This window comes from Suricata suricatta, chromosome 14 (assembly GCF_006229205.1).
Source record: "Suricata suricatta isolate VVHF042 chromosome 14, meerkat_22Aug2017_6uvM2_HiC, whole genome shotgun sequence".
Classification (NCBI taxonomy): domain Eukaryota; kingdom Metazoa; phylum Chordata; class Mammalia; order Carnivora; family Herpestidae; genus Suricata; species Suricata suricatta.
The window spans coordinates 32,185,035-32,208,030 of NC_043713.1; the positions used below are offsets into that span (position 1 = coordinate 32,185,035).

General features: G+C 37.3%; 1 long non-coding RNA gene across 1 annotated transcript; it reads left to right on the top strand.

The window, feature by feature from the left end:
- Positions 1-249: 249 nt before the first annotated feature.
- LOC115277654 lies at positions 250-22,764 on the top strand. The gene is made up of 4 exons (XR_003902459.1): positions 250-306; positions 11,024-11,126; positions 14,286-14,352; positions 22,653-22,764. It is a non-coding gene; the product is annotated as an uncharacterized LOC115277654 (long non-coding RNA).
- Positions 22,765-22,996: the final 232 nt, after the last annotated feature.

Here is a 22,996-nt window from a genome sequence, read left to right on the forward strand (position 1 = left end):
GGTCCAGAGCATTGAAGAGTCAAAGAATTCTAAATTCAAATATGCCCTTCCAGGTTGTTATGAAAGTGTGTATTTTAAGTAGGAAGTTCAAATATAGATTAATGGTTTGTTGGTTTGACTTATAGAAATTTAAATATTCAAACATATGTTATGTGGATCTCCAATTGTACTCTTGCTCCAGGAACTACACACATTAGGAAGAATGGATGATGAGGTATGAGTTATGGATCCTTGCTAGCTTCATTCAAAAATATTCCAGCAAGTTGCTGTGACTGAAATCCAACCATCGTTGTTCCTTGTTCAAATGTAAGTTCACTTGAGGAGATCGCTTCTATGGGACTGGTATACCCAAATTCTCTCCAGACGGTAAGTCTGGAGAACAGCTTTTAATAAGTGGAAGATGGAAATGCTACGTAACCATGTGGGTCTGAGATAAATTTGGGGAAACTATAAAGGAAGAGACGATCAAGGGAACATAGAGTGACCACACACAATTCAGTGAGTTTCCTAAAGGGCTGGTTCCCGCAGACTTAGAAGTTCACCTCCTTCAGATCACTAGCCCCGACATGAGTCTCACATGCTGCTGGCGTCCAGCTCCAGCAGGTCCAGGGCTCTTTGAAGGATGGACAGTGTTGGCAAAAGGGGGAGGGAATGAGAGAGCCATGAGTTTCTTTCTGATCACCAGGCAGGCATCTCTGCACTGACCTGAGAGCCAACTTTATTTATGGAAAAAAAATGTATACGGCCAGCCCAGAATTCACACTTGCCTTAGACAATGATTCCTGATGACAAATTCTTTTGGCATGTAAAAATTTCCCAGAATATAGATTGGTAGAAGACTAATGCATAATCTTTATCAATAGTGAGTGATGTACATGATTTAGATGCTTATCATATGGGGAAGGAAGGTATCTTTAGCACTAAAATACAAGACAATGCTTTTAGCATAGCAAGGGCAAAAGTTAGTTCTTTGTGAGCAGGAGTCAATAGCCTGTTTTCTTGAGGGGAAGTAAAACAGATTTCTCAGGAAATTTAATATTTGCTCCCCTAAACACAAAAGAAGAAATTCCTATAATAAGTTTCTTCACAAGATGCCATCTGCACATTTTAGAATAAGGGAACAAGGCACTCCCAATACCAATCAACAAGGTACCTTGGGGGCTGGTACTCAAGCAAAAATAATTGAGTGGGGGTAAGTATCGGTCACCATCTAATGGCAAGAGGCCTTGAAAACCTGCCTTACCTCACAAGGAGTTATCTCAACTTAGTGAGTTCAGAAATGGCTTCCAACAACATGTACTTTGTCATATTCTGCTGTGGATTGGTCCAGAGCTAGTGCTTTTCTTGGATTCATGGCAAGATGAAGCAGATAGGTCAAGGAGTGCTGCACCAGAGCCATCTCTGACCCTGGCAGGTGTCATAGCCTTAGAAATAATAACTCTGCCTCCATTTCCTCTTCTTCTATGATGGAGATAACATTTCCTGACATATCTCACTCAGAAAGACTTTTCTGATTGGTTTGACCTGGTTTTTTTTCTTTGTTTGTTTGCTTGTTTCCTTTTGTTTTTGCAAAACTTAGGTAAGAATGAATTTAGAGAGTTCTATAAAAGAAAATATATTGTACACAAATAGACTGTTAACCTTATTTTGTGCATGGTTTTGCCTTACTTTCCTTATCATTGTAGATGATGTGTGTGTGTGTGTGTGTGTGTGTGTGTGTGTGTGTGTGTTTCCTGTATGTGTGGATGAACTAACCTTGGATTTCTAATCATGCTAAAGGTGGTGTGCAACCTGAGCACTACAAACCAATGGGTTCAAGTTGGTGTAATTGCTGTGGTTTGACTCAAGAAGGGACAACGTGGGCCACCTACTTCCATCATTCCCAAGTGGAAAGTACAGAGAAACAGACTTAAAAGAGTTCATCAAAAGGCAATTTCCTAATCCTACTTCCCGATAAGCTGGAGGTTGGATAGAGCTCTAAGGCAGTGGAAGGCTTTAGAGCCAGAGAAAATTTGAGGGGTGGCATGTCATTCTGAGATGGCTGGAAGATAAAGGGTGTTGCCCATCAGGTGCTTTTTAAGGCTCTGTTTTCTCTAATTAAAAATGATTCTAAAATCAGACAACATTCCAAATAATGCTTATAATAAATATCACGGTTAAGTGCTTATCTGTACATATAGGTAGCATATATTGAGCACTTTAGCATGTGTCAGGCATGTATTAAACATTCTTTTCTTTTGTCTTCATAACCAAGATATAGGTAAAATTTCTGTTCTTATGTACTAGTACGTATCAGGCAAGAAAACACATCCCAAGAAAGAATGATTTTAATGTGGAAGAAGGAAATGCATTTAGAGGTAATGCCTAAATGAGGAGTAAGTAGCTGGGGATGCTGTTTGGAAAGATGTCAGCAAAGCAAACTGCCAGAGCCAATGTGTGTTATGTCAATTCTAACCAAGAGTCATATTTACAAGTGAAAAAAATAGCAGCAACAGAAACAACAAAACATCGAACACCTAATATGTGCTGAGACAAAGCCAACAATCTTTAAAGGAGGTCAAAATATAAAATAAACACAATTTAAGCTTCCAGTATGAAAGGCGGATGTTCAAACACATATTGTAATAAGGTGTAGTAAGTGCCTAATAGCGGGATATGCAAGGAAGAGGCTGAGTAACCGGCACGTGGGGGCTGGGGATGGCTTCATGGGAGAGGTGACAACAGATCTGGATTTTGAGGGTACATAGGATAATAGTCACACATCATAGAAAGGCAATCACAGAAATTATTTGTGGCATAGCTACATTTAAAAAAAAGAAGCTTTGGGGTGCCTGGGTGGCTTAGTCGCTTAGGTGTCCGCCTCTTGATTTTGTCTCAGGTGCATGAGTATGAGTTCTGCACTGGGCTCTGGGCTGACAGTACGAAGCCTGCTTGGGATACTCTCTCTTTCTTTTTTACTGCCTCTCCCATGCTCGCTCGCGCGCGCGCGCGCTCTCTCTCTCTCTCTCTCTCTCTCTCAAAAATAGCACATGACCTTAAAAAAAAAGATTAGGGGTACCTGAGTGGCTCAGTAAGTGGAGTGTGTGACTCTTGATCTTGGTTTTGTAAGTTTGGTCCCCACATTGAGTGTAGAGATTACTTAAAAATAAAATCATTTTTTAAAAGAAAATGATTAGACAAAAATTACCTCATTCTTACATATCTTATTTGCAAAATTACTTTTTAATAGAATAAGATGTTTATAGTATTTTATGAGTCAAAGACTATAAAAAGAATATATGAAACATAAGTAGGTTTGTTTTTTATTTCTTCCAACTACTCTTTTAAATAACCTTTTCCCCATTCTTCAAATCCTCTTTCCCTAGAATCTACAACCCCACATAAGATGATGTCATTCCCAGATACATACATCCCCTTAAGCACTGAATAATATTCACTATTTCTGCTCAGGTGACATCTCTGATATTAGAACAAGTGGTGGGGAAAAAAATTGGGGTGCTGCTTGTCACCATTCAGATCTTAAGAGTCAGGGGAGCTATATACACTCTGGAAGGGTAAATGAGGTCAAAAGAGCATGGGAAAACAGAAAGCTGACAAGTCCCATAACAGGAAGCTGTAAAGTGCTACCCAAACAGATGAACAGAGAAATCAAGCAGAGAGAAGCACAAATGCTGCTCTTGACTTTGCTCTAATATGAATCATTCTTTTCGGGGCTTTGTTGGTATTGCAGTCTTTCATGTGCGTGCTCGCTGGGGCCCTCTGGTAGCATCTGATTAGAAAGGTGCAGTTGTCCGTGCATTCCTACTCTTTGGAAATGTGAAGTGATGAAATATCAAAGTCAATATTTTTGCCAATCTTCCCTGCCCTTTGCAATCTCGCATCTCTCTGGGGGCCTGAAATCTGCCGGTCCTGGAGCTGATCCATGCGTGACTGCCAACAGAGCCGCTCAGAGGAGAGGCTGGGTGTTTGATTCCACATTGGGCAGAAAAACATGCTCCCTTGTGTTCTCTCCAGTGAGCGGAGGGAACTCCAAAGGCAGGCGCAAAAGGTTCTGTAGCAATGAAGCCAAAGATTCCTTTGTGATTTTATTTTCTTACTTTATTTTGTTTTCCCTTCTCTACTTTTACTTTCTTTTGTGAGAAAATTGAATGTAAAACAAATGTTTTGAAGAAAGTGATAAAAAAAATTTTTAGCGCTTGAAGCATTGTTGTAGAGGAAATTTTGCAATATTCAGTAAAATTTGCCCCCACTGACATCACTTTTACTAGAATTTTGATCCTTTCACTTTAATCTAAGTTTGCTACTAAGCCTGGTTATCCTATTGTGATCTTTGACCAGATATCACCTCAGGAAATTCTCAATTCTCTCTTACTAGTTTATTTCTATTTTTTATTTTTCCATGTTTTTTGCTTTCCCCTCTATGTCTACTTTTGTTCTATATATTTGAAATATTAATCATTTCTAAAAGTGCCATGGTCCTTAGTGTTTTCTGCACTCTTAGTTCCTTACATGAACTGGAAAGAGGTTGGGTCTGTAACGTAGAACTCGGGTTGTCTGTAGTCACTGAGGTTGATTTTGAGTCTCGATTTGAAAACGATGAGTAAACTACGTGCTATCATTCAGGAGTTGCATGTTCTGAGGATGAATCCTTGGGATTCTGGTCCTGTATGTGTATTTGGGAACCGAGGGATCTGATTTTTTTAAATTTTTTTTAAAATAGTTTATTGTCAGATTGGTTTCCATACAACACCCAGTGCTCTTCCCCACAAGTGCCCTCCTCCATCATCACCACCTCTTTTCCCCTTCGCCCTACCCCTTCAACCCTCGGTTCATTTTCAGTATTCAATAGTCTCTCGGGTTTTGCATCCCTCTCTCTCCCCAGCTCTCTTTCCCTCTTCCCCTCCCCCTGGTCCTCCATTAGGTTTCTCCTGTTCTCCTGTTAGACCTACGAGTGCAAACCTATGGTATCTGTCCTTCTCTGCCTGACTTATTTCGCTTAGCATGACACCCTTGAGGTCCATCCACTTTGCTACAAATGGCCAGATTTCATTCTTTCTCATTGTCATGTAATACTCCATTGTGTATATATACCACATCTTCTAGATCCACTCATCCGGTGATGGACATTTAGGCTTTTTCCATGTTTTGGCTATTGTTGACATTGCTGCTATGAACATTGGGGTACATGTGCTCCTATGCATCAGCATTTCTGTAAGGGATCTGATTTTTAACATGTACCCTAAATAATTCTGATATAGGTGATGCATACATATATCAAGAATTCTTCAAATTCCTTAGTAACTTACCCAAGGTCCTTCACAATTGACTGTTGAATGGAAGGCTAGTTCTCCAAATTTCAAACTGTGCCAAAGGAGTTCAGGGCTATTTTCCCACCCTCTCTTTCTCCCTATGCCTTCCTTACTTTCGTCAACTTATTTTATTATATCACCTGTTATGGTGTTTGGATATTTTAGTGTAGACATTCTTTAGAATCAGAAAACCTTTCTTCTCTAGCTTCATGACTTCAGCTTCATAATCTTATGGAAGCCAGTTTACATTTCTATTCTTTAGCTTCCTCATTGGTAACATGAGGATAATTTAGGTCACCGTATGAATTTAGGGCCAGCTTCATTGAGGCAACCTCTGCAGTCATACATGACCTCCCACCTAGAAGGACTCATACCTTGTTTAATGCTCAACTTTTGCAGCCTTGAAGTTCATAATGATATTTGAACAAGGAGTCTTACATTCTAATTTTGCACTGGGCCTTGCACATAAATGTAGCTGATACTGAATACATTGAATGAGAAACTTAGGTGATGTTGAAATACCTGCTGCACATACTTAGTTATTCTTGTCATTCTTGTGCGGCTCCATATTTTGACTCGGATCTTGTTAGGTGTGACCAGCTCTTATTTGAGAGTGTCGCTTTGTGGATGTTCAGAGAAGGAAAATGCTGAGCGATTACAAATATTGAAACCAGAGCTTTCCAATATTAACCCCAGGAAGTTCTGCCTCCTCTGAGTTGACTAAACACAATTTATCTGTGGTTCAGTTTCTCTATAATCCAGAGTCAATGCTGTTGACTAATCCCTGCCTTCAGAATGGTTTTCTTGTACCCATCATTGGACTGATAATAACTTATATCTGCTTTGTGATTTCCAGAACTTTTTTATTCCCTTGGACTCCTAAAATCAAAATAACTATAAATTCCTCAACTCAAATTAGCAAATATGGGATTATATGAATAAAGAAGGTAATTTAAAAATTAATTTCCAAGTTCCTCTTTTAAAGATTAATTATCAAAGTGTATAGTAACACCCAGTAAGTATTGTGGTATAAAAAGTTGAACTTGTGTCCAAGATATTATCCATGTATTACTGTTAATTTACTGGATATAGGCAGGCAAGAGAAATGCATTTTGCAACACTAGGAGATCCTATCAAATAGACTTAAAAATAGACTGCAATTATTGATCTACTTTGCATGCAAAGATTCAATCAAACTTGTAAGACAATGTGATTGATATAAAGATAGACATAAAGATCAACAGATCAGAATTGAAAGTCCAGAGGTGGGTCAACCCATGTAGGATCAAATGATTTTTGACACAGCTGACAGAGTAATGCAATAGGTAAATGAAAGCTTTATTCAACAAATGGTGCTGGAACAGTTGGGTTATCCATAAGAAAGAAACTAAACCTTGACCCCTACCTCACACGACATTAAAAATTTAACTTAAAATGGATGAGAGGTCTACGTGTAAAAGTTAAAACCGTAAATTTTCAAATATGAAACATAAGAGAAAATCATTGCAATCTTTGGATAGGCCAAGATTTCTTAGGATGCAAAAACCATGAACCATAAAAGAAAAAGTGAATAATTCAGACATCATGCAAATTAAAGACTTCTATTCTTTGAAAAACTCAATTATTAAAATGAAAGAAAAAGCTATAAAATTATGTCAGTAACGCTTTTCTAACCTCCTAAAAAAGAAAACGAACTCACAAAATATGGTGCAGGATATGTGAATAGACACTTTAGAAGAGGTGTATGAGTAAACAAGCCCTGAGCTTTCATCATTATTAGTCAAATCAGAGAAATACAAATTAAAACAACCACTAGAACTACTAAAACTGAAAAGACTGCCTATTTGATGGTCAGGGTGGGCACCAAATGAACTTTTATAATTTTTGGTGGGAATTTGAAATGGTACAAGCACTAAGGAAAACTGGCAATTTCCCATAACGTTAAAATACACACTTAGCATATAACTTAATAATTTCACTGTTAGGTATCTATCTAAGAGAAATAAAAACATCTCCAAACAAAGACTTGTTCTCAAGTTTTCATGGTAGTTTTACTTATAATAAGCTTCCAACCTAAACTTCCATCTGTAGGTAAACACATAAACAAAATGGTGTGCCTCCACATAATGGAGTATTAGCAATAACACAGCAAACCACTAATACACAAAACAACATGGCTGTATCTTTAAAATATCATCCTGAGTTAAAGAAGCCAGGGATGGAAATGTATATGCTATGTATATCTTTTCATTTATATTAATTTTTAGGAAATAAAAATTGAGTGCAATTAGATCTATATTTGCTTGGTACGGGACATGAAGGGGGAGGAGTGAATGAATTTGAAGGTGCACAGGAATATTTTGGAGTTGATGGAAATGTTCTATAAATTAATTGTACTGGCAGTTAAATATATGTGTATAGTTTTCGAAAGTTACCAAAATGTACACTTAACAGGCATGAATTTTATTGTGTCTACATTTTATCTCAAATAAGTTAAATTGGATTTCCTGTGATAGAGAAGTAGTATTCAAATTAATTGAATTGACTGACTGTAAATCCAAGTCAATTTTTTTTAATGTTTATTTATTTTTGAGAGAGAGGAAGAGAAAGAGAGAGCAAGTCAGGGAGAGACAGAAAGAGAGAGGGAGACAGAGGATCCAAAGCAGACTCCATGCTGACAGCAGCGAGCCCAATACAGGACTCAAACACACAAACCATTAGATCATGACCTGAGTCGAAGTCAGAAACTTAACCGATTGAGCTACCTAGGCACCCTTTCTTGTTCTTTAATATAAAGGATACACTGCGTCAATTCAATCTTGTACTTAGGGATGACTGTATCATACTGGCCTTAACGAAAGTTTAAAACTATTTATGGATTTAGTCAAGAACAAAGAGTTTAATGAGACTTAAGGCTAGGGCATAGTACAATAAATTTGTCCTTGAAATTTAGGGGTGTGTGTGTGTGCGCGCGTATGTGTCTATATGTATGTTTACTAGTCATATCAGAAATTGGGTAATGGAAGGGGTCTTAAGGGAATTACAGACTAGAAATAGATTAGTTTTAGAGGAAAATTCACAAAAAAAGATGCAAGTTATCCTGCACCATTTGAAGATTAATTTGGATTAAAGAGGGCAATTAGAGGATCCCAATTTCATCCGTTCTGTAGCCATTTGCATTGTATTATCAATGTTCTAGCTAATGAAATCAAGTCCTGGGTGTTATTTGACTTGGTAAATGAAAAGTCTGATTGGAGTGGGGGTAATTTTGTAACTTTAGTTTTTGGTGGAGAATGTAAATATGAATGGAATGGTACATGCTGTGAAACTCAGAATTTCTTGTTGAGCGAAGGTAAAACAATAAGTTGTAGAGAGCAGTAGAAGAAGATAGATTATCAAGTTGCTGGTGTTTAGTTTTGCCTATAAATAACTTTACATCCAGACTCATACATTTCTATTTAATTGATCTCTAACTAATACTTCTCAAAATGCACTCTGTATTGCACCTGCAGAGAATCACATGTGGAGTAGAATTATTGTGATTCCAGACAGTCCCTAAAGCATACTGTGCTGAAATCTCTATGAGCTTTCTGTCTGAGAGCCAGCCAGCGCCAGTAATTAATCTGTGGGTACCCGAAAGTTTGGAAAGCCCTGGTTAAGACTGCAACATTTAAGTACGGAGGGTATTTTTGTAAAGTTCTGCAGTCCATATTATAAGTCAAATCCTGGTTTTGGTCTTTTAATTCATACAATTTCCTGTAAAAGGAAGTGTGAAAGAGAGATGAAGGAACCCCAGGAAGAGTACCTGAGGAGTCTACATGGTAAAATAATGACATTATAATTGTTTAATCTTGAGGCATGAAATGACCTCAGGAAAGGGTAACTGAAAGTATTATGGTTCTTGAAGCTGCAAAACAATATGAGTAGAGAACTATGAATATAAATATCACAAAAATATAATATAACATAAAATTATAATATAATAGAAGTATCATATATAAAAATATAAAATATAATGTATATATTTTAGATACAATACATATATATTCATTAAAATTTTAAAAATAGAGGTGACCGAGGGGCTCACTTGGTTGAACTGTGGCTCTGGATTTTGGTTCAGGCCATGATCTTGCAATTCTTAAGATTGAGTCCCGCACTGGGCTCTACACTGACAGTGTGGAGCCTGCTTGGGATTCTCTCTTTCTCTCTCTCTCTCTCTCTCTCGCTCTCTCTCTCTCTGTCTCTCTCTCTCTCTGCCCCTTCCTTGCTCTTGCTCTCTCTCAAAATAAATAAATAAACATGAAAGTAATTAAAGATTAAAAATAAAACTCATCCACCAATTCCTTCATGAGCTGGACTACTAGTTAATTAATTTCTTATTTCAGCCATTTTTCATTATGTATTTACTGTCTACTCTAAGACACTACTGACACTCTAAGATCAGTACTGTGAGAAACTTTTTAAAAGATGCCATAAACAGTGGAGATTATACTCCATTTGATGAGACCAGAATATTCGACATCTCTTTGAAAGCAATAAAAGTTACATGCAAAAGTATACTCTATATAAATATTATATACTTAGAGAAGAGATGAATAGAGGTCAATATACTTGAGGAATTTTCATAGAGAAGATGAGGATGACCTGTTCTTTAGGGTTGGGTAGGATTCAACCCAAGATATGTGTGATGACTATTTCCTAGGAAGGGACAATATAAGCAAGTCATAGAGTGCAGGATATGATGCTTCCTTCATGGGTTTAGAGCAGGGAAGATGGTATACTTCAAATGGGCAGCATAATGGAGTTAAAATGGGACATGAAATCAAATTGCCAAAAGTATTATTTTAAGGGGACACAAGTCTTATACATCCCCAACACTGGTGAATAATCAATGATCATTTGCAGAAGAAAGGGTACATCTTAGGGAGGAAATTCTCACATTATCAAGTTTATAGCTAAAAATGAGAAATCCATGTAAAGAGGAAAAAAATAAAACAAAATATTAATGAAGGAGCACAAACCAAATAGACACAGAAAGAAACCAAATCTGGGATGTAGGCAGGCCCTGCTCTATAATGTGTCCCAAGGGTCATAGTGAGAAATTTTCATTTATCTGAGAAGTCAGAAGAGGCCCGAGGGCTTTTCATCAGAAACTTAATATAATATGTTTGTATTATGGGAAGACCAAACTTGCCACAGCATAGAAGGTAAGATAGAAAAGCTCAAGTGGAGGCAGCTGGGCCAGTTAGAAAGGTGATATGGTGCCCTAATTCCTATCAGAAAGGGCAATGATTTCTCTAGGGGGAGTGAGCAGAAAGGAGAAGGTGTGGGGATGGACAGGAGTAATGGGAGACAGCAGCAGAAATGAGTAGGTTGTGCTGTCATCCACCTCCACCCAGGAGGCTCTCATGCAATCCTCATTCCTCCCTCTTTTGATAGCAGAATAAACATATATAAATACAGAGATCTTTTCCTTTGTTTCTTAATTCTCTAGTGCCCGTGAGCATGTTTAAGTGTGTGCGCGTGTGTGTATGTATGTGAGAGAGACAGAGACAGAGAGAGAGAGAAAGAGAGACATTAAATGGGGGTGGGGATGTCCGCTCCCAACATAGGGGCGTTTATCTTGGACTGGTGTAACATCTTGTTGGCTAAATGGAGATGCCTGTCATCCTTCATTAATAAAAATTAACTGCAAATCTCCTTGCTTCCCACAGGAGGGCCTTTTAAACATTCCACTGGGGGCTTGCAGAGGACGTCTGGAGCTGGTCAGTCAAGAGGCAGCAGGAACTGGTAGCAGAATCAACAAGAATTTTTAAAGTATACCTTTATATATACATTTACTTTTATTCTTTCTGTCTGCCAGTCCTGGGAAGGTCTCATCTGAATTTGTTTCTATGGCCTCTCGACAGACAGATTCTTCTGCCACCCTTCCATCACGATCCCCTTATTTTTCCCTCACCACCCCTCACCCCCACCCCCCCGCTGCCCTCCTAGTGCTGGAGATCTGTGCAATATCATTTTCCGCATAATGAAATCTGGAGTGACATTAATATAAGTGTAATTTTATAGAAGGGAATGGGCCTGGCTGATAGTTTCTACCTGCTGTGTTTTGATGATAGACATCAGGATGTCACCATCTGTGTAATGAAATTTCACCTCCGTAATGGTTCAGATTATCAAACGTTCTTCCAAGCTGGCTCTGGGAATCTATTTATTTATTTATTTTCATATTTATTTTTCTATGAACAGCGCTGTAGGCCTGTTTATCATAGAAAGTGTGGGTGAAGAGAGTTTTAAGTGCATTAAGCAAAGTAAAGGTGAAGTGAATCTCAACATTTGCTATTGCCTCATAGATACATTGATCATAAGGTGAAGTTACTATTTCCAGTCCTGGACAGAAGTTTCTCTTCTATTTAAACTCCCATAGCTTTCTAAATGGAACATATCAAATTGATGGGTTAATATCAGATGAGTATAAAATTAAGATAAGAAAAATGTATTGAGTGTTTATTACATAGATGTTTATACATTATATCATTTGATTTTCAAACAGGGTTGTCTGAATGCAATGCATTAGCAGGTCTAAAGCTCCAGTAGGCAAATGCAAGACAAAATGTATAATATTCACCAAAAGATAGATGCTTTTACCCTTTTAAGCAAAAGGTGTAGCTTGTACCCTTTTAAGCAAATGGTGTGTACCCTTTTAAGCAAAAAGATTATTAACTTTTCCAGGTGACTCAGGGATGAAACATATTTTAACTCAGATCTATCTGCCTCAGAAATGCATGCTCTTTTCATCACTCCAAGTTACTTCCCAGGCACTGACGCCAAATTGGGGCAGGTGAGTTGGATTCAGTAGAGAGAATCTCAGCCTTGTCCAACTGCCCCAATATGGCTCAATATATTCAAGTTATGATATTGACTATCTGTGTCTTGAGTTGCCAGCATTGACCTAGAATTCACTTGTTTTCTATTTCCCTAATGTCTCGCTGAGACAATGTCATCAAGAAGATAAAGAAGATAGGAAAGAATAAATATCGATATGTAATCACATCAAATAGAATGCAAACTGCTTATTCCATTATATTATAAATCCATTTTATATGAATACTTAAAACTGCATTTCAGATTATATCCAGAAGCCTAGTACACATTTTTGATAATCAATTGCTGAATATTTATGGCTGATTATATCTTCTACCCTCTTTTTTTAAATAAAAAATGCTAGTGATATCATTTCATGATTATTTAGTGTTTTACTCTTTTTATTTATAACCCAAAAAAACCCTCAAAGATTCAAAACTCTGTCTCAACCTTTCTCAATTGGTGTGGATTCTTTGACTTTGAGGTGAGCTTCATGTGCTAATATGAATAGTTAAATCCTCAAAATGTTAAATAATTTACCTCTGTTGCAAATATGTTACAATTTTTACTCACTTGCGATTCTCATATGAATTTTGGGTAGGAAAAAAGGGATAGAGTTCATATTATTTTTCAAAGCCCCTTATGTCCTAGTCGGTAGCAGTGTGGGACCCACATAAAATTATATATCAGGTCCTGGCAAAAGCCTGACAATCGTGGATCCATTCTCTTAAGTGCAACTAGATTTTGAACCCCTCTTCAAGAAGGTCAGATTTTTTCATCCCCTCTCTCTCATCCTTCTGCATACTTTCTCTTTTTGTGCAGACTTGTTTTATATCCCACCCTGTGCACTTGTCAGAGCGCCCAATTTTACTGAACACCCTCCAAAGTGATGACTTTCACCCCTCCTTATGTATACTGTGCTGCCTAGCACAGGGCCCTGAACAATTAGTGACTGGGTTTACACATGTGTTCAACACCCTCTTTTAACCAGTAGTAAAGCTAAGAGAAGTACCTTCGTTTACATATTTTGGAGCATAATCCTACTAGAACTCAAATTTTCTGCTTCTAGTTCAGTCTACCTTCTAAGTGTTCATGTTGCTTTATGTCATTCCTGGTTCTCAGATTCTCCTGTAGAGAGAGCCTTGAGCCTATCTTCATTTCCTCAGTCAGTCGTCTGTGGATGGCACTTGCAGGATATTATACTTGATAACCATTTTATGGTCAAGGAAGAATCAAAATACTTAATACCTGGACAGATGGCCTTAGAGTCACTGGAGTGTGAAACCAACAATGTTTTGTTGGTGGTGAGCACATGCTTATTCACTTTGGAATAAACAAACCCAGTGGTATAGGTTTGTTTATCGATAGGGGGTAAAGATAGAGGTGGGGGACAAGTTTATTTTGTTGACACCTTCCATCTGGGTCTTGGACAAAAACCCCTGCTAACTGAAGATTGTAATATTTTCCTTAAAAATATGCCTTTCATGGTCCTGAAATCTTTGCATGGACCAGAGACCAGAACTCAGGGTGCTGACACTGAGTTAACAAAGGCTCTCTAGTGATTTTTGTCTATATCTGGGTATATACTTATAGCCTCCCAATTCACAAATTGCCTTTACACTATTCCATTTCATCTCCTCTCCAAGTCAAATCTAACTCATCTAGTTTTATCTAACAATTGAATGAGAAATAACATGCATTTGATTGTAATTTATATCAAGAGAGATAGAATTATCCCACTCAAGACTTGCTGGCAGAGGCCCAGATTTTACATATCATTCTTTGTCTTAGTTTCTATCTTTTGTCTTGGGTTATGCAGAACTCTTCTTTCCCTTTTGGGAAGGTATTTTCAAAGACTCACAAAAGAAATTATTCACCGATAATTTACATAAAAACTAAGACTGTTATATTTACTGAGTTTTCAATCCTTAACATTCAAGTTCAGATATGCATATGTACACACACACATGCACATGCACACACACTGCATATGCACACACGGTACACACTATGCATGCCCATGGAGTTTATGCTTCATTTTTCTGGTTGCTTTTTGTTCAGTCACCTTTCATTTCTACTTTCATTGACATTTGCTCTCTCTTTACATTTTAGAAGTGGAAATATGAGCAGTTCAGATGCAGTCTACTTTCCTCATAGCACATCAGCAAGAGAATTCCAGGTAAGGATTGAACTTCAATAAATTGGGCCTCTGCATCTATAAACTAAGGTTAGGAAACTTTCCGTTGCTAGAGATTATAAACAGGCATGAGCAAAGAGTCAAGGTAACTCAGGAAAAGTTAGGAGGAACAGGAAAAGAGCAAATGGCTATTAACTATGTAAGCAGATGGGTTTCTAAGGAGCAAAAGATTGTTGTGTTTCAGAATAAGCAAAAGCCAGTAATCAAAGCCCAATCCTGTGATAATGAAAGGGGGGTAAAGGGGGCAGAGCAGGGTATATCATTAACTTGTAAAATTAGAAATAAAGGATGATTGTCACATGTCTTAAATAACTGGGAGTTTCTGAGTTCATGCAAAGTATTTCAGCTTTAAGAATAAATCTAGTCATTTTTCAAGATGCCTAAGTGGCTCAGCTGGTTAAAAGTCTGACCCTTGATTTTCACTTAGGTCATGATCTCATGGTTCATGGGTTCAAACCCCACATCAGACTCTGCACTAACATTGTAGAGCCTGCTTGGGATATTCTCTCCCTCTCTCTCTCTGTCCCTCCCCTACTTACCTTCTCTCTCCCTCTCTCTCTCTAAATAAATAAATAAACATTTAAAAATGAATAATATAGTCACTTTTCCTACTGCTTTGTATCTATAATTCAGCCAGAAGAATGCAGTCAGGCTCCATAAACAAAGAAGAGAGGAAAACTTCCTTAACTTGATAAAGATTATCTTTAAGAAATCAACACCTAACATTATACTAAGTTGTAAGAAACTCAAAGATTTTCCACTAAGATTAGGAACAAGGTAAGAATACCCCTTATCACCATCCCTTTTCAGACTGGGAGTACTAGCTAATACAATAAGGCAAGAAAAGGAAATAACATGTATATAAGTTAAGAAGGAAGAAAGAAAGCTATCTTTGTTCATAGATAACATGACTATGTATGTAGAAAAGCTGAAAGAACCATCACCACCAACAACAACTACAACTCCTGGAACTAATAAGCAATTATAACAAGACTGCTGGCTCTAAGGTTATATACAACAGTTAATCACTTTTTTATTGATCAAAACTGAACAAATGGAATATGAAAATAAAGATGCAATATCATTTACATTAGCTCCCCTAAAATCAAATACTAGGTATAAGTCTAACAAAATATGTACAAGCTCTATTTGAAGAAAATTATAAAACTCTTATGAACAAAATTAAAGAAGAATTAAATAAATGGAGAGATATTTCATGTTCCTAGATTGGGAGACTAATTATTGCCAACATGTCAGTTCTTCCCAATGTGATCGATAGATTAAATGCAATTCTATTTCAAATTTTGGTAAGTTATTTTGTGGACATTAACAACCAATTCTAAGGTCTATAGGGAGAAGCAAAATACCCACTAAAACCAATGGATTATTGAAGAAGAAGAGCCAAATTAGAGGACAGACACTTACCTGACTTTGGTACTTACTATAAAGCTACAGAAATTAAGACGGTGTGGTAGTGGTCACAGGATATATGCATAGATAAATGGAACAGAAGAGAGAGTCCTGAAATAGATGCACATGAATGTAGTCAAATAAGTTTTGACCAACAAAATGCAGGCAGGTGCAGTACATGCTTCAGTTCTTATCACATTATTTTGTAAAATATCTGCTCAGCCACACTTTGGTCATTTTTTCTTATTTTGCAGTGAGAAGCCAGGGATCTAGTTATGACCACAAAGTTGTGATTTCCATATATCTGTGGATAAAAATAAACAAGAAGAAAAAAAATCTGATTTAACAGGATAAGGAAAAGAGACACAATGATCTATATTATTTGAAATCAAATCCTATTTATTAAAACCTTGATTATAACAAACATACAGACTTAATATTTTTTACATTTATTTATTTTTGAGAGATAGAGTGAGACAGAGTGTGAGCAGGGAGGGGCAGAGAGAGAAGGACACACGGAATCTGAAGCAGGCTCCAGGCTCTGAGCAAGCAGTCAGCACAGAGCCCAACATGGGGTTTGAACCCACAAACCATGAGATCATGGCCTGACCCAACTCAGGCACTTAACCAACTGAGCCACCCTGGGACCCCACAAACCTATAGACTTAAAATTTTATATTATCTAGTCTGTATTTTAGGTAACCTGTTTGACATTAGGAACATGTAGACGATGTATGTACCACAGTTGAGGTTACTCAAGGACTCAGGATCTTCTTTCCAAAACTGTTAGAATTGCTGAGCTCCTTATAGTTAAATCACCTGGGGAACCCAAAGGGTGGCTCTGTCCACCCAGAATATAGAAAACTAATGGATTAGATTTACAGGCAACAGCAAACTATAGTCAATGGCAGCTAGCCCATCTCCTGCTTTCGTAAATAAAGTAGTAGTGAGGCCCAACCATACTCATCATTTTATGTATTGTCTATGGCTGCTTCTGGACTACAGTTGCAGAGTGGAATAGTTGGGACATGTGGCCTAAATAATTTTTCCTTGGGTCTTAACATAAAAAGTTTACTGACATCTAAGTTATTGACATCAGAAATTGTTCTCTAAGCATACTTTAAATGACTGTGCAAAATAAGGCCAAATGACAAACAAAGCAAAATACATGAAAATATTGTGTATATTGTTTTACAGAACAAGAAGCTAATGAAAATAATAAGAATGTAAGTAATTTGAAAAAATACTAAATTAACCTTGAAGAAGAAAGGAGGTAACACCGAAATCCTTAGTTTCAGGATGCTCCATCATTATAAAATTTGGGAACCATTTGTCCCAGTTTACAAAAGTGGAAGAAAATGCAACTTAGTTAAAGAAAGAGAGAGAGAGAGAGATGATGAGATGGAAAGAGAGATTGATTTTTTTAGAGGAGTGAGCAAATGGCAAAATAAAAATAAGTTACCTTGACAGTACATTCATGAGGAATAGAACACAAATGTTACACACATTATAGAAAAAGAAGAAATAAAACGGAATAAGAAAGAAATGTAAGTTAGAGATAATACTCTAGTATATCAAATTGCTAATTGTCAAATACTCATTGGATTATTGGATAGCCAGAAAAGAGTTATAAACCACATCCCAAATCCTTCCTCCATAGTAAACAAATAAATGATGAACATGAATTATGTACCTACCAAAAAGTATTACAAAAGGCACAGGGTATTATATTACTGAAAGGATGGTTATTTAGATAGCCCAGACTAGAGATGCCCATAGAATGAGCAGGTGGCAGGTTTGGGCAAATGGGATTTCCTATACCAGCAGTAACACATTGGGGATACCTGCCCATCAAAAACCTATATTGGGTTTTTAATGAGGGATTTTTCTTTTCCATCTTCCTTTTCTTATACATTTTTCCCTTTTAACACAAGAAAAACTTTCCCAGAAGCTGTCTACCAGACATCATTTTCAATCTTATTGGCCAGAATTGTATCACTATCCTACTTTTAAAGAAATCATATAAGTGGATATAGTTACATTAGACAAAATAGCCCGTAAGCCAAAAACTGTAACAAGAGACAAAGCAGGTCATTATATAATAATAGAGAGTTCAATCCACCAAGAGGATATAATATTTGTAAATATTTATGCACCCAACAAAGGAGTGCCTAAATATATAAAGCAAATATTAACATATCTGAAGAGAGAAATTGCAATACAATAAGAGCAGGAGATTTCAATATGCCACTTTCAACAATGGATAGATCATTTAGAGAGAAAATCAATAGGAAAACACTGGGTTTCAACCATGAGTAAGACCAGATGTATCTAACCGACATACACAGAACATTCTATTGAACAGCAGCAGACTACACATTCTTCTCGAGTGTGCATGGAACATTTTCCAGACTAGGTCATATGTTAGGCCACAAAATACATCTTCATAGATTTAAGAAAAGTGAAAGCATATCAAGCATCTTTTCTGATCACAATGGTATGAAAATACCAACTAATTACAAGTTGAAAACTGGAAAATTCACAAGTATGTGGTGAATAAACAAAATGCTCCTGAATAATCAATAGGTCAAAGAAGAAGTCAAAAAGATAGAATCCAAAAAACATCTTGAGACTACTGAACTTGGAAATATAACATGCCAAGATGTATGGGCGAGAGCAAAAATGGTTTTAAAGCGCAGCTTCTAACAATAAATGCCTTCATGAAGAACAGAGAGAGAAGTCAGATAAGCAACCTGACTGCATCTTAGGGAACAAGAAAAAAAACCAAACTATACCCGAAGTTTGTTGTGTCAGAACAGAAATAAGTGATATAGAGACAAGAAAAAATAGTAAGAAAGGCTGATGAAACCAAGAACTGTTTTTTTTTTAAGATAAAATAGACAAAGCAAGAGGAGAACACTCAAATAAATAACATTATAAATAAAATAGAAATGATTATAGCTGATACCACACAAATAAAAAGAGTCATAGGAAACTATTATGAACAATACTATATGAACGAATTAGACAATCTAGAAAAAAAAGGTTAAATTCCTAGAAATATAAAACCTACAAAGACTGAATCATGAAGAAATAGATTTCTGGTTAGTAGTAAGGAGATTGAATCAGTCATAAAACTTCCCCAAAAAGGAAAGAAGAGGGCCAGATGGCTTTCCAGGTGAATTCTACCCAACATTTAAGAATTAATATCATTCTTCTCACACTCTTTCAAACAATAGGAGATGGAATGCTTTCCAACTGAGTTTACAATACCTTGATATCCAAGCCAGAAAGGGACACTATATGAAAAGAAAATTAGAGGCCAGTATATGTTCAAGTGTTCAGTAAATGAGAAAACACTACATAAACATTAGCTATTATCAGTATTATCATTATTACTAGCATTGATATAAATGTAGCTCATATTTTCTCAGTAGTGGGTTTACAATAAGGGTTATTTGCTATACTGAGCTACCAAATTATATTTTTTCTAAGCACTTTTAGATGACCTATTTAGCTTTAGTTGCCACTAGATATAAGGAATAATAGTAATAATAATAATAATAAATAATAATTTGAAGGCTCAAATTTCCTGGAAGTATTTTTATATTTGTGGACTTCACAAAAATTTCAGTGACTTGGATCTCAATGATGCTAATTGTATAACCTTTTGTGAGGCCCTGGGCTAGTTACTCGGTGTGTTTCCTCTGCCTTAAACCTCATAATCCTGTAGTGTAGATGTGATCACTCTCATTTCAGAGAAGGAACCTGAGACTTAACAGGGTATTGTAAATGCTCTGTGTCAAGGAGCTCATAACTGGCAAAGGTAGGGTATGCGTTTTAAAATGTCTAATTTTAGAGAGAGCTCTTGTGCTTTACTATTTCTTTACACATTGTAGATGCTCAATATATATTTTTTTAAATTTATTTTTTATCTTTTAATGTTTATTCTGAAAGAGAGAGAGAGAGAGAGAGAAAGTGAGAGAGAGAGAGAGAGAGAGAGAGCGAGAGCGCACACGCGCGCTCATGAGTGGGGGAGGGGCAGAGCAAGAGTCAGACACAGAATCCCAAGAAGGCTCCAAGCTGTCAGCACAGAGCCTGACTTGGGGCTCCAACCCACGAACCTGTGAAATCATGACCTGAGCCGGAGTTGGACACTTAACTGACTGAGCCACCCAGGTGCCCCTCAATATATATTTTTGAATGAATGAATGAATGTTTTCTGGGCAACCCTCAATCTGACAACTTTAGAAGCTCACAATATTTTGGGAAGGGAAAAGTGTCTGGATTTCTACTATCCAGATGTGTATACAATGGTTATCTATTTCTAACATTCCACCATTATCTCAAATTAACCAGGTCCAAATTGTAACACATTATCTTCCAAGTAATATTTGCTCCATTTCTTGTGTTCCCTAACTTACTAAAAAGTATGCCTATCCACCCAGTTTCCTGTGTTAAATATTTGAAGTCTTCCCTTTGCCTCATCCCTATTTAGAATCCATTTCTAAATCATGTAAATTCTTCTGGGAGGTATTACAGACTTGGCTATCGCTCACCTTGGTTCCAACTGTCACTAGCTCTTGCCTGGGTTACTGTAATAGATACCTAACTGGTTTTACCCACTCACATCCATCTCCCCGCTGCTGCTGGGGGTGTCTTCTACGTGCAGACTTGATTATACCATCTTTCTGCTTTAAACATCAAAAGCCTTCCTGTTGCACTGAGGCATCAGCCTGGCCTATAAGGATCTACCCCATTTGTCCTTTTCTAATTCACTTCATTGGCCTTATTAGTTGCCTCCCACAATTTCCACCACAGAAATAATTAACTAGTTGCACTTTTCACAAAGCATTCCTCACATCGTTTGCCTTTACTCATTCCTCTGCCTGGACAGCCTTTCCCACATCTGGCCTAACTAATTCCTACAGTAGGAGTGGGCTATTTGAGTGCAATCTTCCCACTAGCTTTGCCAATCAGAGCACAAACTACCCCCATACACGCCCGAAGCTAGTCATATTACGACGCTATCCCGCTGCATGGATTGCTTGCTGGTCTCTGTCCCCACTAAGTGAAATCAGCTTGAGAACATGGGGCAGGTCTTTTTTCTTTTTATATTACCAGAATTTAGCATGCTTGGCACAATTTTGATGCTCAGTAAATGGTTTCAAATAACATAAATAAATAAATAAATATCTGAGTGAATGCGAAAGATGGAAGGAAGGTAGGAAAGCAAGAAGAAAGAAAGTGAGAATGGGAGGGAGGAAGCAAGGAAGAGAGGAAGGGAAGGAGCGAGGGAGGGAAAAGTAAGAGTAAAGAAGAAAAATTTATATCCTTTTGCCCAACAAGAATATAAAAACCTAATACCATTGGTTTTGGAGGTACGGGGATGGGATCAGAAGTACATGCTACTGTAAGATGCAAGTGTATTTTTAGAGAAAATAAATTATAGTGTGTTTCTTGTATAGCAAACTGTAAACCTATCGCCTCCTGTCGTAAATCTGACCCTCTGTGGAATAAATCTGTCCTGTAATCTCAGTGTTTTACGTAAGATAGTATTCTATTCTTTAAAAGAGTAAAATGATCTAATCTGCAGTTCCAAAAAAAACGGAGGATTATTGAAATTTATAGATTTGGCCATGGCAAAATGGCATTTATGTTTTTCAGAGTTAAAATGAAATAAAATATATAACTTGTTGGGTTTTGCTTTCATGACAAATAGGCACTGACAAATACATACCACATTACCATCCTTGATTGCTCTGATGGAACTCATTTTCATCTTGTGTTCCTCTAATTACATGAAAATTGCATACTTTTTATGCATGACACATTTTGCACAGCTTTAGCAAAAGGTTGTGAAGAGAGGGAAAAAAAAACGTTTATCAGTTTTTTCCCCTTTCACAGAAGCAATTGATCATCTTCCCAGCAATCAATCTTGCTTTATGGGCCTACTTTTCTCCACTATTGTTGTAACCAAGTGGCAGCAGAAAGGCACTGTACACAAAAAAATATGGTGGCGGTTTTAGGTGTTTTTCTCTGCTCTTAATAGACGAGATTTAGGATGCTCTTGCTTTCCAACGATTGTTCGGAGTTCTTTTCTTTGCTCCTCACTCTCCTGCCCACCTGGATTTGAAGTTTTTCACCACAGAAAAAGAGCGATAGGATCCCCATGTATGAGTCCTGCCCCGCTCCTTATTTCTCATTCAAACTACTTTACATTTGTACAGAATATTAAACGTTTTAAAGCACTTTCTTATCAATTTTTTCACTTTAGCTTCATAATTAAATGGGATCTATTTAGAGGAGATAATTTTAATCCACATTTTAAAGATGAGGAAATTGAATGATTATGACTTGTGACTTGCCGAAATTGATTTGATTTGTTTGTTTTGAATCTCGAAGTTGACTCAGAAGTCCTGGCTTCCAGTCCCAGCTTTTTTCAGAGTGGTTGGCTTCTCTTTATTGGAGACTGGGAAAATAATTTTTTTGCTACCTATCCCTAAAATGCATACAAAGAATACATCAATAACAAATACCAGAGCAAATTACAGGCAATCAATTGGGTGTTTCTTTTCCCATTCTTTATGTCTATTCTTTCTGAGAAAGAAGGCATTGGCATTCACAGGAAGCTCAGCATCATTGTATTTAACTCGAAAGGGATTGTGGAAGGCACATCTCATTCCTTGAAAATAATGACAAATTATGCAATTTTTGTTTTACCCAACTAGATTGAAAACGCCTGGGGAATAGCCAAGCTGCCTGGCAAAGGGAGGCATTTGATGTTCGGGGCTTTGGAGCTGAGGGAGCGGCATTGCTTTTTAAACAGGTGCAGGCTCCTAAAGCTTCTCTCGCTTCCCTTTTTTGGACAGGCACAGCACCTGACCAACTTCGGGAGAACAAAGCCTCCATCTGGACGAAGGGAAAGAGAGCTGGTCGCCCGTGGAGCAGCAAAGAACAAGGCTCTGCTTCCCTTTGAAGCACTGGCGTCCTTCTTAATCACCTGGCAAAGTCTTAATTTAAAGAGGGGCTCTTAGAGAAGGGGGGATCTCAAGTATATTTGACTTTCATATCAAATCTACTTACCTTTCATCAGGTTTATTAAAATTGGTGATGTGTTAATTGTGAACCCTGTTTGTATCTGAATAGGAAGTGCTGCCTTTGGGTCCCCCCTCCTTGCTCTGTTTTGTCTTAGAACACACTCGCATTGCTGCCT